This window comes from Strix aluco, chromosome 7 (assembly GCF_031877795.1).
Source record: "Strix aluco isolate bStrAlu1 chromosome 7, bStrAlu1.hap1, whole genome shotgun sequence".
Classification (NCBI taxonomy): Eukaryota; Metazoa; Chordata; class Aves; order Strigiformes; family Strigidae; genus Strix; species Strix aluco.
Window position 1 is genome coordinate 37,876,495 of NC_133937.1, and position 14,391 is coordinate 37,890,885.

Sequence of the window (14,391 nt, forward strand, 5' to 3'; positions counted from 1 at the left end):
GCACGTTTGTTCTGCGTGCAACTGCTTCATTAAGAACGAGGTATGCCATGGATCAGAAAGTAATTAAACAGCCAGACACTCCCACCGCTAAATTCTGATAAAACATCGCAGCTGTTAACCCTTTCGCTCTGCCACACGTCGCAAAACCACCGGGCTCACCCCACCGAGAGGTAGGACGCGGTGCAAACCAAACCCATTGCAGCAGAGTGAGCCGGGGCGGTGTGGGCAGGAGGCAGCAGACCAGCTCTCCTTGGGGTTGGGGTGGGATCAGCTCCCCCTCTCCAACAGCTTCACAAATTCAGCGGCTTCCCCACCATCTGAAGCTGATTTTGCCGATAAACCCCCAGCTGTTCTTGCAAAGTTGTGGCAAGTATTGTTCCGTACGTATTTTTTTTTAGGCGTTTTCAGCTGCCCGCGGACCCTCGCCAGCATTGCAGGGAGAGCTTGCTAAGGAAGAGGGAGAGGAGGAAGGGTTTATGGAAAAAAAAAAAGGCAAGAAAAAAAAAAGCAAGGTTTTGCAGTCACACTGAGAACTCAAACTCCACCCCGGCTCACAGACAGCGCCGCTTGTTGCACGCAGCCCCGCGTATAAAGTGCTTTTGTTTCATTTTTAATACACAAAGCCTGCTTGTCCTCTCCTGCCGCTCCTCCCCTTTGCCACCCACTTGTATCCGATCCCAATGACACCCCTGCCAAGAGAATTAGGGAGTGCTCCCTGCTAAATGGCAGCCTTTGTGTGACCGCAAGACGGCTGGTACTATCTCACAGAAACAAAAGCAGAAGCCATTTGCCTAATTCTTATTAATCTCAGTTGCCTACGCCACGCAGCATTAAAAAAAAAAAAAAAAAGAGAAAAAGGCTTTAAACACGTTCACTTGCAGTATATAAAAGTGCATCAAGAAGCAATTCTGACACTCGCTTGAATTACCCGTTCACAACAAAGTAGCTACAGTTTTACAGTCAACTACACACTTTATTAAACAAACAGAAAAGAAACAGGAAATTTCCCCTTGCCTGGAAAATGTTGCCTCCACATTCTTCTTCTTATTAAAAACCACACATGGCAGTGGAGGAGGAGGGAGGGAGGAGGAGGGGGGGGAACCCACACACGATAAAATACTACCACTTTTCAGTGCGTTGCCTCTCCTTTCGTCTACGAGGGGGTATCTTCAAACAAGCAATCCCGCGGCCCACAGCTGCAACATCTCAAGACAAATGTCTCTTTGAACACGGAGGGAAAAGAAAAGGCTTTTGTCCTGAGCCACAGAAGAATAGTCTGAAATTGCGAGAGGAGTTACAGTCACCTCTGCGCGGCTCCCAACTCTTCAGAGCACTCCCTCCAGACTTTGCCGAAGCTTTTAACTAATCGTAGTTCTTTCCCAGCCCTTGAATAAAATCATGTGAGTGCCAGCCAAAAAATCTTATGCTATGCACACTAAAGGGTTTGTATATGTCACAGTTGCTTTTTCCCCCTTCCACTCCCCTCCTCCTATTGACTTGCACATACGGCGTTTTTTTTTCGAGTTGTCTCAAATGGATTTAATCTGTGCCACGCTGCGTTTTATGTTTGTTTGGGTTTTTTTGTGTGTGTGGGGTTTTTTTTTTAAGCTTAAAAATGAAACATGCCTTTCCATGTGGAGTATATTGAACAAGGCTCCAGAAACAGGCTGATAGCCTTTAACAGCAGCGACAGCACCACGAAAACAAACACAAAGCACTGGGGGAAAGCAAGGCTGTGCTGATCTCATCTAGCACCCAGAAACGAAGGGCCAAATTCTTTCCTGATGTGTAAATCAACTGGTTTTCAGCATCAAAAACAACACTCGCTTGCTGGCAGGATTCACATCTCGGAGACATCCATCTCCTGGTCCTGCCCAGTTTGTCCTGAATAGGTAAAAGCAGCCCCGTATCATCATCATCCCAATCCTGCAGAGCGCAGGGAAGTGCCGCTGCGGGACATGGCGAAGGAGGGCAGGTCGTACCTGTGCAACACCCTGTCTCTAGAGCACGCGGCAACTCACGGCTTGGAGCAGTTGGTTTTTTCTCTTTCCAGTCGCTATCGTCATTGCCAGCGGTGGCAACAGCTAGAGACAATCCTCATCCAAGAAATAAGAAAAAAAGTCTTCATCTCACTCCTGCTTAATACTGTTAGCACTGCATCCTACTATTTGTCATTCCCTGCCTAGAGAGCGGTACAACTTAGTTAACAGAGGGATCTAGATGGCCTTTGTGCAAACTACCTTGGATCTGACAAACTCATTTTCAGCCTCAGAAGTCAAAACCGGACCAGAGCGCTGCTGGTGCACTGGCGGTACTGGCTACAACGCTTCACCTGGAAGAAATGCAGTACACGGGGAAATCTGTCAGCAACAAGGTTAGCTGTGCTTCTCCATCACTGTTTTATCACCATCCCGCTGGTTCAGACAGCATCATCCCTCCCCTCGGCAGACTGGGGGGTGTGAACCACCCAGAGCTGGTCGAAGGGAAACACCCAAGAGAAGTGGGCAGCAATTTGTCGGCACACACAGCCCTCTAACAGACAAGGGTCCTGCTGACTCTGTTGCAGGACATGCTCCTGATGCCCAGGAGAGCCCTGGAATTGGTGGACAGGGTCATGAATAAGGAGAACAAAGGCTTATTACCTGAAGCTGGTACTGACTTGTAACATAAACATCAAAAGACCTGTCAGCCTCCCTGAAATCCGGTCTTTTGAGTACAAGATGAGGGGATTTTGGCACACCATTCTCTTCAATTTAGGTTGCCATTGTTTGGGCACTCTGAATCTTCCAGAGGTTTCCTGTCCCGGCCATCACTGCTGCTTTACAAGATGGAAAGCTGGGGTCCCACAGTGCCTTTCTGAGGTGGCTCAGGGGTCCCCACTCCTCAGTGGCCCAGGGCCACCCTCTCTATGGGCTGTAAACCAGCACTGATCCTGCTTCAGGGGTGCACGGAGGGGAAACCTGGGGGAAGCCATCTCTGTGAGTCACAGATAGCACATGGGGTGGCGGTTTCAAACTTCAGCAGGATCACTGGCAAGCAGAAAGGCTTGTTGTGAAGGCAAGTTGTGAAGGTGCCATCGACAAAGTGCTGCAGAAAGGTTTCTCTGAGGACAGGGAACTTTTTGGAAAGCACTTCAGATGCTGCACGACCAAAAGGAGGACCACCCTCCTCTACCACAGCCTACTCACAAGTGATGCTCTTTCTTTCACTTAACTTTTCCTGTTAATAAGTGCTTCTCATAATAAATGCATATGAAAAAATGAAATAAGACAAAAGCCTTTATCTCACAGTTAGGGGAAAACAGGTTATTTACTGTTATTTCTAATTGTAAATACTCTGGAGGTGCTTGGTACTGTACAGACAGAAGCCACACAAAAAGACAGCTGGTTTAGAAAGTGACGTCAAATCTTTTTTATAAATAATCACGGTGTGGTTTTTTTTACAGCAAAGCATCTTTGAGACTGCCAGGATCCTACCAGGAAAAGACTGGGAAATTTTCTCATTTCAAGGAGACCTGAGCGTTTGAACTGATGTCCCGTAAAGCAGCCGGAGCCGAGGGGCTTCACGCTCACAGCCAGGGCTGCCATGGGCAAGGGGGACGATGGCAAAGTGGAGAAGATTTCCAGCCTACTGGGAAAAGCCACAGGTCCATGACAGTCCCCTCTGGTGAGCGAAGTCATGCTTCAGAGGAACACCCAAGCTCCAGAAAGATGGGGAAAGAGGCAGCAAGGCCCATCCACCCCCATGAGGGGCAGGGTCCCTGCTAGAGACGAAAAAACTTGTACCTGCTGTCGGGAAGAGCCTGTGCAAACTCCTGACCTCTCCAGCACATTTCCTCCCATGAGCACGTAAAAGCTGGCTTTTTGCCAGTTCCCTTTTCAGATAACTTTTCAGGGCTTCCTTTAAGAATGTATTTTTAAAAATTCATAGGAAATTCCCATATAAAGTGATATCCTTATTAGCCAATACAAACGCTGTGATTACAGTCCCCAGCTGAACTACAGAAGCAGACAGCAACCATGACAAAATGCTCAGTAAAAATACAGGGAATATATACATGTGGCATTTTCTTACTCTTATTTGAATTACTGTAGATACACATGCCAGAAACAGATACACCTCTTCACCTCCTTTTGTGCACCCCCATTAGAGCACTAAGATAACCCTCTGCTGATGCCACGGAGATGCAGTCTTGGGGCAGGAAGCCCAAGCATAAGCTTTGCAAACCTCTAGAGCTCTCATCTATGAAATAATCTCTGGACTGAACTAAATCTCATCCCAGAGCACTCTAGATACAGCTGCAAGTATATAAACTGGTGTAATACAATAAAAAAGTAATAGAATAGTAATACATAGCCTCTGCTGTATACCTGCCATATCAGATCACCGGTGTTTTGGGTATTCCCAGGCTGCCAGGTTGGTAAATCTGTGTCTTTGAACACTGACCTGCGACTTTCCACCCCAGCTCACATGTGGGTTAAGAGGAACGACTTCCAGAGGAGCTAAGTGAGGCCTTAGGGTGAAAGTCCTACTGGCCACACAAGGCGATGGGAGACGGGGGTGCCCGAGGGATGCGCTGGCCCCAAGGGCTGGCCAGGGACCCCGAAAAGCAGGAGTGGGAAGCAGGGGATGGACGGACGGGGCAGCAAGTCCAACGAGGCAGTGGGAGCTGCCAGGGCACGTGAGAGAGATGGCAGAGCAGATGGGAGAGGCCATATGGGGTGGTGAGGGATGCTACCAAGAAAGCTAAAAGAAGCACCTGGGAGAAAAAATGCTTCCTCAGAGGAGCTCAGTTTCCTGTATTCATTTGTTTTGTTAGGAGAGGGATGAGAAAAAAAAAAAGAGGAAAAACGCAGTTAGGGCTTGTGTTGTGGTTATGATTCAGGCACCACACCACTCTCAACCATCCCACAGCCCAGGGCTGAGCTTTGTAGCTCCTATTAAGAACAGTATGGCAAGGTAGCAAAAAACCCAATACATTCTCCTCGAACATGCTCCATTACCAAGCCCAGTACTGAAAACAAATTGTATTTGTAATGCTTAGCGAATAGCTTTCTTGATATTATTCAGAAACCTGAGAAAATACTTCCTCTCCAGTGCTGCCACCTCAGCTGCAGTATATATTCTTTACATTTCATATGTGTGATGTTCACCTGAGACACACATTCCAGCCATACGGCATCATGCAGGAGGGATGACATCCCGTGCCAGTTCTCCTTCGCCCCTCTCTATCCTCTTTATCTTGTCCCTTCTATCCAAATGCAAACAAACCACAGCAGTAAAAAACAAATTAGCTGCTGCAGGAAACGGACAGCTTTCACAGTTTGTGGTTTTTTGGTTGTTTTTTTTTTTTTAATAAAAAAGATAAAATAAATAAAACCAAGAAGAACAATGCTGATGCTTTACGTGAGGGTGCAGGGAAGAGCCACTGATACTAGCCATCTGGGCAGGAGGCTGCTCGGACTTCAAATCACCCCGAGGGATTCAGAGGCCGTAAAGACGTTTTGGAAGATGAGATATAAAAATCAAGGCAAAAGCTGAGCCTGCTGACCGGCCGCGACAGCCCTGGCATGGGGATGGCCTGAAACGCTGCTGCCTGCGACCACCACGGGACCAGCAGCGGGGCTGCCAACAACGTACCAGCGTTGCGGGGTGCAAACGTGGTTTTATCACATAGACAACTGACAGTCCTATGGTTTAGACTGGAAACTTCCCTTGAATGAAAAAAAAAAAAGGTAATCCATCAAAGCAAGCACCTGGATTCAGCTTTTGGGAAGCAAGAGGGGTTCAGTTGGCACCTTTTAAACTTGAACCTTTTAAACTCGTGTTTGCACATTGATCATGAGTGATTCTGAGCGGAAAACAAAGAAAACACCATGCTGTGAGACACTTGCAGGCATTAAATTATGCTGGCGTTAACCACTGACATTAGTCCTTCCCATTATGCTGGACAGAAAGTGCTATCAATCTTTTAAGGGCTTTCTCTACGCTGCTCTGCTTTGTTGCTGGCGTTTCTGAGACCTGCTGGAGGTTTTCTGTAGATCCCAGAGGAGCATGGAGATGGCATTGAAGGAGTTTCTGTGCTGGGGAGGACAGCGGTTGCTGTTCACTGTTGGCTCATAGCGCTCCCCGTACAGCGATGCTGCTGTTGCACAGATGAACAAGCTGGAGAAACAGGACCACTCTGGTGGGGTGGGAGCCTGGGCAGCCTTGTGGAAGATAAACCCCGATCTCCACATCCACCTGTAGCTGTTGTCATCTCAAGCCATTTGTTGACAGCACGAAGGGAGAATAACCCACCAAGGATCCAGCCCAAGCTTTACCTAACGCTCTTTCCATGAGCGCAATGTGGGAGCCTTCAGTGAGAGCCTGGCTTGACTTTAAGAGCCTCCCCAAAGCAACCTTTGGCCAGGTCTAAAGTGCCAAAAAGGGCTGGCAGCAGCCTCTGCTCCTCCTGCGAATGCCGCAGATGGGCCACGGGCTGCTGCGGGAGCTGTGACCACCCAGGGAGAACCTGCAGCCCTGGCCTGGGGCGAGGGATGGTTTCAATCCTTTAAAGGCCCCTGGACATCTCCAGTGCCTTCATTCAAAGTGATAAAAGGAGCAAAACCTTCAAGCCACGGACCGTGAGTGACGCAGTTTGCGGTGACGCACACCAGCAGAAAGAGAAGCGCGTAAATTGTCCCTGGGTTGTCCCTGAGCCCTGTGAGCTGCAACCATGTGTGCTCCCGGGAGCTCTTCCACAGCTTGAGTGCCGCTCGCTAGCTACTAAAGGAAAAAAGATGGTGAGCTCACTCCAAAACCCACAGGTCCTGCCAAGGCCTCGTCCCTTGTAAGACCTATTAAAATAGCTCCTGGGTGCTTGCCAAGCGCACAAGCCCAGCTGGAACCGTCTGTTCAGCGACCCTGTTGCAAGGTCATCCCTTCTGGAGACCGAAACAGCCACTGTTCGACCTACGAATGTGAAATGTTTCTGCTGAGGGCGCTGGTCCTTTGATAACTTTCTCCCTTCCTATCGCTGCTCCCGGCTGTGTCCCCGCTCTCAGATCTCCACCTCTCTTCCACAGCAAAGATCAAACGAAGGAAGCCTTGTCGTGGAGAGGAAGCCCAACAACCGCCACATTTCCAGCTTTTCTGCAGCATGTTCACAGCCTGTACAAGGCTTCTGCTTTTGTTGTCCTAGTTTCTTGCTTCACTTTTTTTTTTTCCCCCATTTCTTTCCCCATCCCAGTCTGTACGTGGAGCCCCCCATGCTCTCCCATCGCTCTTTGGGGAATTTTAGACCAATTCTGCTTAGTGCAGAAGGGATGGCAAAATGGAAATATATAAGTGAGGGAATAACTCTGGAAGGTCCCGGGAGGTGCTGAATGCCTGTAAATCCCACTCATTTCCTTAAGATAAACACCCTCACTTCCCTGTAGCACAGGTTCATAACTAAGCGAGAAAAAAAAACCCCAAATACTAACATTTGAAAGCACTTAACTACAACCTACTTGCTATTAAAGCTGATTTACTTTTACAACTAACGCTTTACAAGTATATCGTAGGATTTTATCACGGTTACACTGAGAAAAAAAAGGGCACATGTTGAATTCCTGTTGACATTTAAAGCAGCCCAGAACCATAAAAACACAGCAAACAAAACTTCAGGCTCAGCAGCGACCACCAAAACCCACCTGCTCTCTCAGGGTTAGCAAATAAAATCTGCACTCTGCTACTTCTGCGGCCCCGAGCGTGGCCCCAGCCCAGGCGGGAGGTCCCCCAAGGCAAGGTGCCCATCCCTGAGCTCCCCAGCTCCCGGCCCTTCTGCTCTCACCCAGGGAAGTCTCTGAGGCCACCAGGAAACCCACGGTGGTGTTGGACCACCCTCAAGCACATACATCAGCTTAGCACGTATTTCAGCGCATGCTGTCCTTAACAGAAACGCTTTCTTGGATGGGGCTGATATCCCCTCGAGGTGCATTATCAATAATTTGCCAGGCGAGGAGGCGCACTGTCAAGGGAAATAAAGAAGATGATTCCATCACACAGCCCAGGAAAGATCTACACGAGAACTGATTTTATTCTTTGGAGGAGCAGAGGAGGGAGGTGGTTTGCCTTGTGGGTCTTCCCAGCTACGGAGGGTAAGGAAGCAAAGCAGCTCATCCAGAAGCATCGTCCCCTGGACACCCCAGCCCAGCAACTCTGCCTGTAGCTCTGCCTGCAGCCCAGCTGCTCCGCCTGGGCACGGCCCTACAGGCAACGGCAGTGCTGGGGGAACAGCCAGCTGACTCTGACCTTCCCCTTGGGTTATACTTTCTGAATCTTACAGAACCCCAAATATTTTCTGGGTGTTTTTACTACATATTGGAAAAGACTGGTTCTACCTCAGGGAGGATTTACTGGTCATGACTGTGTTAAGAAGACAGAGCTCTATATGTAACGTCCTAGGAAAAGTATTGAAAAGAAATTCCCTCCTGCTTTGACCCATGTTCCTTAACTAATACATTTTATTATTTTTAATACTGTTGTAAAGCTGTCTCCCCAGATATATCAGTAAAACGAAGAAGGATCCCACACTGTGCTTGCAGCCACCTTCCCAGAGGAGCAGGCTCTGCTGGAGAGATCAACAAGAATGAGGTGATGCGGGGCCCAGCAGCACCTCCCGCCCTGACGTCTTCTCGCTGAGTCACCTGCAAGGTTGCTCACTCAGCCAGAAAAAAAAATAACAAACACTCATAACCCCCCCCCAAGGAACCTCAATCTCTTTATCCCACTTCTCTGAAAAAAGATTTTAGAGATGCCACACAATACAGCCCTTTTTAGCTACTTGTGCCCTCGAGCCATGCATTAATACAGCTGAGACTAAGCTGGATTGAGGGAGTTTTAAATTGGTGTATTGGACAACATAGAAGGCTATTGGGAAAAAAAACAACAAGCACTCCAAAAAGAAAAAAGGAAACACTCAACACAAAACTGGATTGTAAACTGAAGATGAGGTCAGGGTAAATGTACAAAACCTTTCACTGGAAACATTAATAATAGCATCTTATCTCCTGTAATATAAAAAGTATGCTGATTAATAACAATACACTGATTAGTAACAAACTTCCAAATCTTAAAGAGTATTATCATTTAATCACTTTTCTTTAGACTGAGGGAAAAAAGTGGTGGTCAGGGAAGAGAACTCTGTATTTTAAACTCACCCTTTTTAAACGTTCTGACTTCGCACCTTTGTAGAGCCTTACTAGTTGTTCACTAATAACTACTGCATGCTGAGAACATCCTGAAGTTGCAAAAGGATATTGCAGGTACTTCAAAAAGGAGTAAGAGTGTGTCCACATGCTTATGAAGACTTCTCAGGTGCACAGAAAGACATGCTTTTGAAACTGCATGTAGAAAAATTGTCTTCATGTAAACAGATGTCAGGTCTCTACTAGTAAACTTCAAGCCAGAAAAAACTTTTTTGTAATTCAGGGGTATTAAATCTTTGTTAAAATGTCCAAATCAAATTAAACCAAATGAGATATTTTTTGTGAATTACTTTTAAATTCAGTTCTTTCAAATATCCGTTAAATCTTTCGAAAATTAAATTAATTTTATTTTTAATGTAATGTGCAATTGTGAAGATCTGAAGAAAAGCATGTGGTCCCAGAAGCACCTGTGCTTTTCTAACTATAAAAGTTGGTCTAATGAAAGAAATTATCTCTCCCTGCAAACCTTGCCTAGTTTCAGCTTTCCTGGCTGAATAAAGGTAACAGAAAAAGTTTAATGATTAACTTTCACGGTCTCTATTTTCCCCCTGTATCAGGCATTTCCTGGCCACTAGCATTCCTGCCTTGCTGCAAAACACAGGCTGCATCACCCACCTGCAGGCAGCGCCGGGGACTTTCACGCCCACCCTTCACACACCTCCTCCTGATACATCACAATACATCTGGACCACGGCTGGAACAATCTGTAACTCTCACAAAAATATCTCAAATAACGTCAGAGACGTGATTTCTTTTGCTACAGTGGAAGGAAGCTCCAAGCACAGACTGGGGCGGAAGCTGCGGTGCCTCTGGCCCCCCCACCTCACCTCCCTGCTCCTCTGAAGGCTTTTGGAGGCTGAACCAAACCCCTCCAGATCTTTCCAGCTGGGCTGTTCTTGGGCCCTGGATGAGCAACATGCACTAGGAATGGGTGAGAACATACCTACTGTTTTTTCTCATCCCTGACCCTAAAAACGTTCTCCTCTGATTAGTGCTAATCCACAGCCACACATTTCACATCTTCAGTGAAGACAGTGGACCAAGCAATGCCAACAAAACACCATCCCTAACTTTGATACCGAAAGTACCTACCCACCCTGAGACACCGCATCTGTCAGTACGAGCAACAATCACCCCATGAAGGGTTTCCACATGGGTTTCTCCTGCACACGCCAGGTGGGCTCAAGTCAAGGCCAAGTTAAAGTCTCATCGTTTTGCAAATCCTACCCTTGTAGCTGCTTCATCTCCACCTCTCTCGCACCAGCCAGAAGGCACTCAGCTCAGTCACATGCAAGCGCCTTCTGGTTTATGGAAACCATGTTAAATGTCCAAATATTGCACAGTTCTTTGAATAATAGAACTTCTAACCTCCCTAATTTATCATCAGTGTTTAAAATAGTATCCCTAACCCTCACAAGTAATGATAGATGAATAATTTATCTTAAAACAGAGCTACTTAAGATATGATAATCTAGAGGAATCTTTGCTAATCTGCTACATCTTTGAGAAAAAGAAATACACACTGCCTGGGTTTTGTACTAAAACAAAAACGAACATTCGCAGAGCAAGCAAAATCATCTACAAATACAAATCAACCTTTTCTCCTTGTGAGCCAGAGTAGCCCAAGGGATAACGGCATGATCATGCTTCTGATGTATTTACACAGCACATTTCATCTTCATTAATCTAGATAACACCCTGGCAGATTCTTCTTTTTCGATTCCAAGAATGAGCAGCTATTCCTGTGCTGTGGCAGTTCTACACCCACCTCTCCTCTGACCACGCAGGGCCCCACGGAGGGCTCCAGGAGACCCCTGGGGCACCACGGCTGCCTCCTTCCTACCTGCCCACTGCCTTGGGAAGGGGTTGTAGGGCTGCAGCCCTGGCTTGTCCTGGCTCCAGGCTGTGTTCTAACAGTCCCCCGGGTTCACCACACTTCTCTGGGCACAGCGTGGGGCACGAAGGACCTCACTGAAGCATGGGGCAGCCTTGTCCTTGCCTTCCATGGCTCTGATGTACAGCTTTTCTCATGGGGGCAACCTCAGCAATGCAACACGAGCTAAAGGAGGGAGATTCGGATGCTGGCATAAAGCACTCCCACAAGGATTCGTATTTTCTCTCTGTTTTTCGTGAGCTGACATTTTGGTCAATAATCTTTATATTTAAGGTGTCTTATTTTCGTGTGCATGCAAAGGATAGCTACACTGCAACTCCCGTGGCTGCTGGGAGGCATTTCCTACAGACATCCTCAGCACATTAAGAGACAAATAAAATCCAAACTGTAGAGAAACTGACTGCTCTTGAAACCACGTTAACTATAATGGGCTGAAAATGTCTTCATTTTTATGTCTCCTCATGATCGCAGAGAAGAAAGTCAGTGCTGATGCAGGTAAGCACAGGCTATAGGTTTATCTAATAACGTATACTGAAGATAGTGAAAAATATTTCAAATTTGCCTACAGTTATAAAACTGTAAATCACACTGAATGGTATCACTGCAGTAAGCCGTTTTCCTCTAACGGTTTTCTATATTTTATCGGTTCAATAAAACCCATCACCTATCAACCTAAGACCTGTAGTTACGTACCCTATGGTTATTCGCAATTAATTGATTTTTTTAGTTTTAAAACTGTATCACAAACCACCCAGAAGAATGAGGTATAGCAAAATGAACTAATCAGATTTCATTTCTTTCCTGGGAAGGAGGCAGGGGAGGCGGGGAAGGGAGATGTCTTCTACCAAAGTTTCAGAAGGTTGACAAAGTTTCCTGCCTTTCAGTAGAAAGCAGTTGGCAAAGATAGATGCTGATGCATCATACCCCTGTCTACATGTTTATATGCTTGATCACATCATACAGATTATAAAACATATCAAATGAACCAAGTGCACTGAGAAAAATCCCTAGAATCTTGGAAAAAAAAAAAAAAAGGCTCCTGCAGCAACAACGATCTTAAGTAGTGCCTGTGTCCTAGGGGATCCCAAAGCCCCTCGCACATTAGCTGTCACTGACATGAAACCACCCCGCTGGCTGCAATCAAGAGGTACAGGCTACGCAGCAAAGAGGTGAAGTGAGACACGGTACTCATCAAGAAACCCAGCTAAATGAGCATTTTACAATTTCACACACAAATATGTCTATGTTTTCATGGTTCATTCCACAAATACCCAAGAGGTAAACTGTACAGTACTCAGTGTAACCTAGTCCTCTAATTAATATCTTTGATAGTACAAAGAAAAACCCAATATTGTAAAAATTTCCATAACATATGGCCAGCTGACTTTCTTAAGAATACTTAAGAATACAGAGGTGGCTTCACAATTACTCCCAAACCCCTTCCCATCAGTGGCATTACTTTCAGCAAGAGTTTTCCTGAACCTCTCCCTGGTTCTCAGCCCAACAAATAGGTCACCTTCCTCGTCCCGTTGTCCTCTCTCTGCAAGCAGACCAATTCTGTGCCCATTTGTTTCCCTGAAATCCTCTTCCTTCAGAAGGAAAAAGGAAGGTGACTCTTCTGCAGAAACTTGTTAGAAGTTGCTCCCACAGAGAGATCACCTACAAGAGGATATGCAGATCTCAGTCACAGGGTCTGGAAATGATTTCCTGAGTTTTCTAAGACAAGCTTTGTTGCTCCTCGGAAGAAGTGGACCTTGAGAGGTACATTGAAGCAGATCCCTCTCAATGCCTCGTTCAAGGTCTAGCCAACCGACATTGATGGGTTTCAAGATATTTTTTTTTGCTTTGTATGTAACGCACGGGTCACAGTTCTTGAAGGACGCCTCTTCCAGCTCTCACCGAATGAGCGTGATGCATCTTCTATGCCAAACACAGCCATGCTGCTGGGCTCTCCAGGGGCCCTGCAGGAAGCGTTGGAGAGGACGTTGCACAGACACCCATGACAGAAACACATCTCACCCTCTTCCACCTCCTTATTTCGGATTGAGCTGGTGAACCCCACGCTTGCTGCCAGCATTAGGCACAGAGCACACACCAGGACACGCGCCTGGATTCAAGCATTCAGTCGACTTGAGACTGCTTCGCTGTTTCTGCCCCTGTCAGGCAAATAAACAAAAAGTCAGTTGCTACTTCCTTGCAATTCGCATGAGGAGTGCCTGGAGTCAATGGGTTCAGTGTGGGGATCATTCAAACCAGCTGCGGCCAGTGAAAAGAATCCATTCTTCATTCCTGCGACCAGGCTTGCTAGAAAGTAGGGAGCAAATGTTCCACCCAAAATAGTTTTGGTCTGAGCACAAGAGAAGCTATTGGCAACAACAACATTGAAAGAAAGAATGTCTCAGCACCAGGCTCAGATGCCTTGCAAATGTATTTTGTATCCTCTACCCCAAACTGTGTTTCTTTCTGCCTGTAACAGACTACATGCTTTAACCAGCTCTGGCAGATTGCTGAGTGTCTTTATTTTGGCTAGTAGAGAGCTCCCTTCCATATGGGACCTATCTAGGATGGAAAGCAGATCTACTGGGATGGAGAGCCCAAGCCCAGCTGAGCACCGGGCCACCGTGGCCCTCCACAGTGAAGCCAAGTCGTGCCCTGGGCAAACAGGGCAGCTCCTCGGCTGCCCACCTTTCCTGGAGCCACGCGGCCAGGCAGGGGTGCATGTGTCCCCCCAGTGCTGGCCACACAGGGTGGCCCCTGCACGATGTGTATATCTCCTGGGTGTGCTCTCCTGCCCCAGCCTCCCAGTATTCCCTGGACTAGTGGTGCAGAGCAGGCTCTGGGCAAATCCTCCAACGTGTTGTACACTCCCATCACCATCTCTCCACGCACCCAGTTTTACCAGTGCAAGAATGCTCCGATCATATTGCAATAAATGCTGCTTTCCTCAAAGACAGTGACCAGGTGTGAACGGCTAAGTCTTTGCAGTTTATTTTTAACCTGCAATGAATCTGAAAAGCAGAAGGTGCTGCTGTTGCAAGGGACACAAAGGTAGAGTAGCAGACACAAAGAGTTCCCTCGGGGTGAGCGACCAGGCCTGATCTGAGTGTTTCCTCTGGGTTGACTGGCAAGAGCAATTAATCCTGACGCGGTGCATATGTTCTGAATTTTGTGTACTTCGGAAACGAAATGAGAAAAAAAAGTTATTGTGCTTCGCTGTGAAATATCAAAAGCACTGAACTGTGATGCATTAACATGGCATTGTCT

At 46.9% G+C, this 14,391-nt stretch overlaps 1 protein-coding gene across 8 annotated transcripts in view; it reads right to left on the reverse strand.

The window, feature by feature from the left end:
* The window catches only part of CTBP2 (C-terminal binding protein 2), a 143,621-nt gene that overhangs the window by 16,733 nt on the left and 112,497 nt on the right, over positions 1-14,391 (reverse strand). Inside the window, exon 1 of one of the 8 annotated variants that reach the window (XM_074831504.1) lies at positions 1,124-1,143. The exons of 6 other annotated variants lie outside the window; for them this stretch is intronic. The gene's annotated coding sequence lies outside the window, so the exon portion shown is untranslated. Of the gene's footprint in view, positions 1-384; positions 404-1,123; positions 1,144-14,391 lie in introns of those variants that run through there. One more of the 8 variants, XM_074831503.1, reaches the window with a different exon arrangement.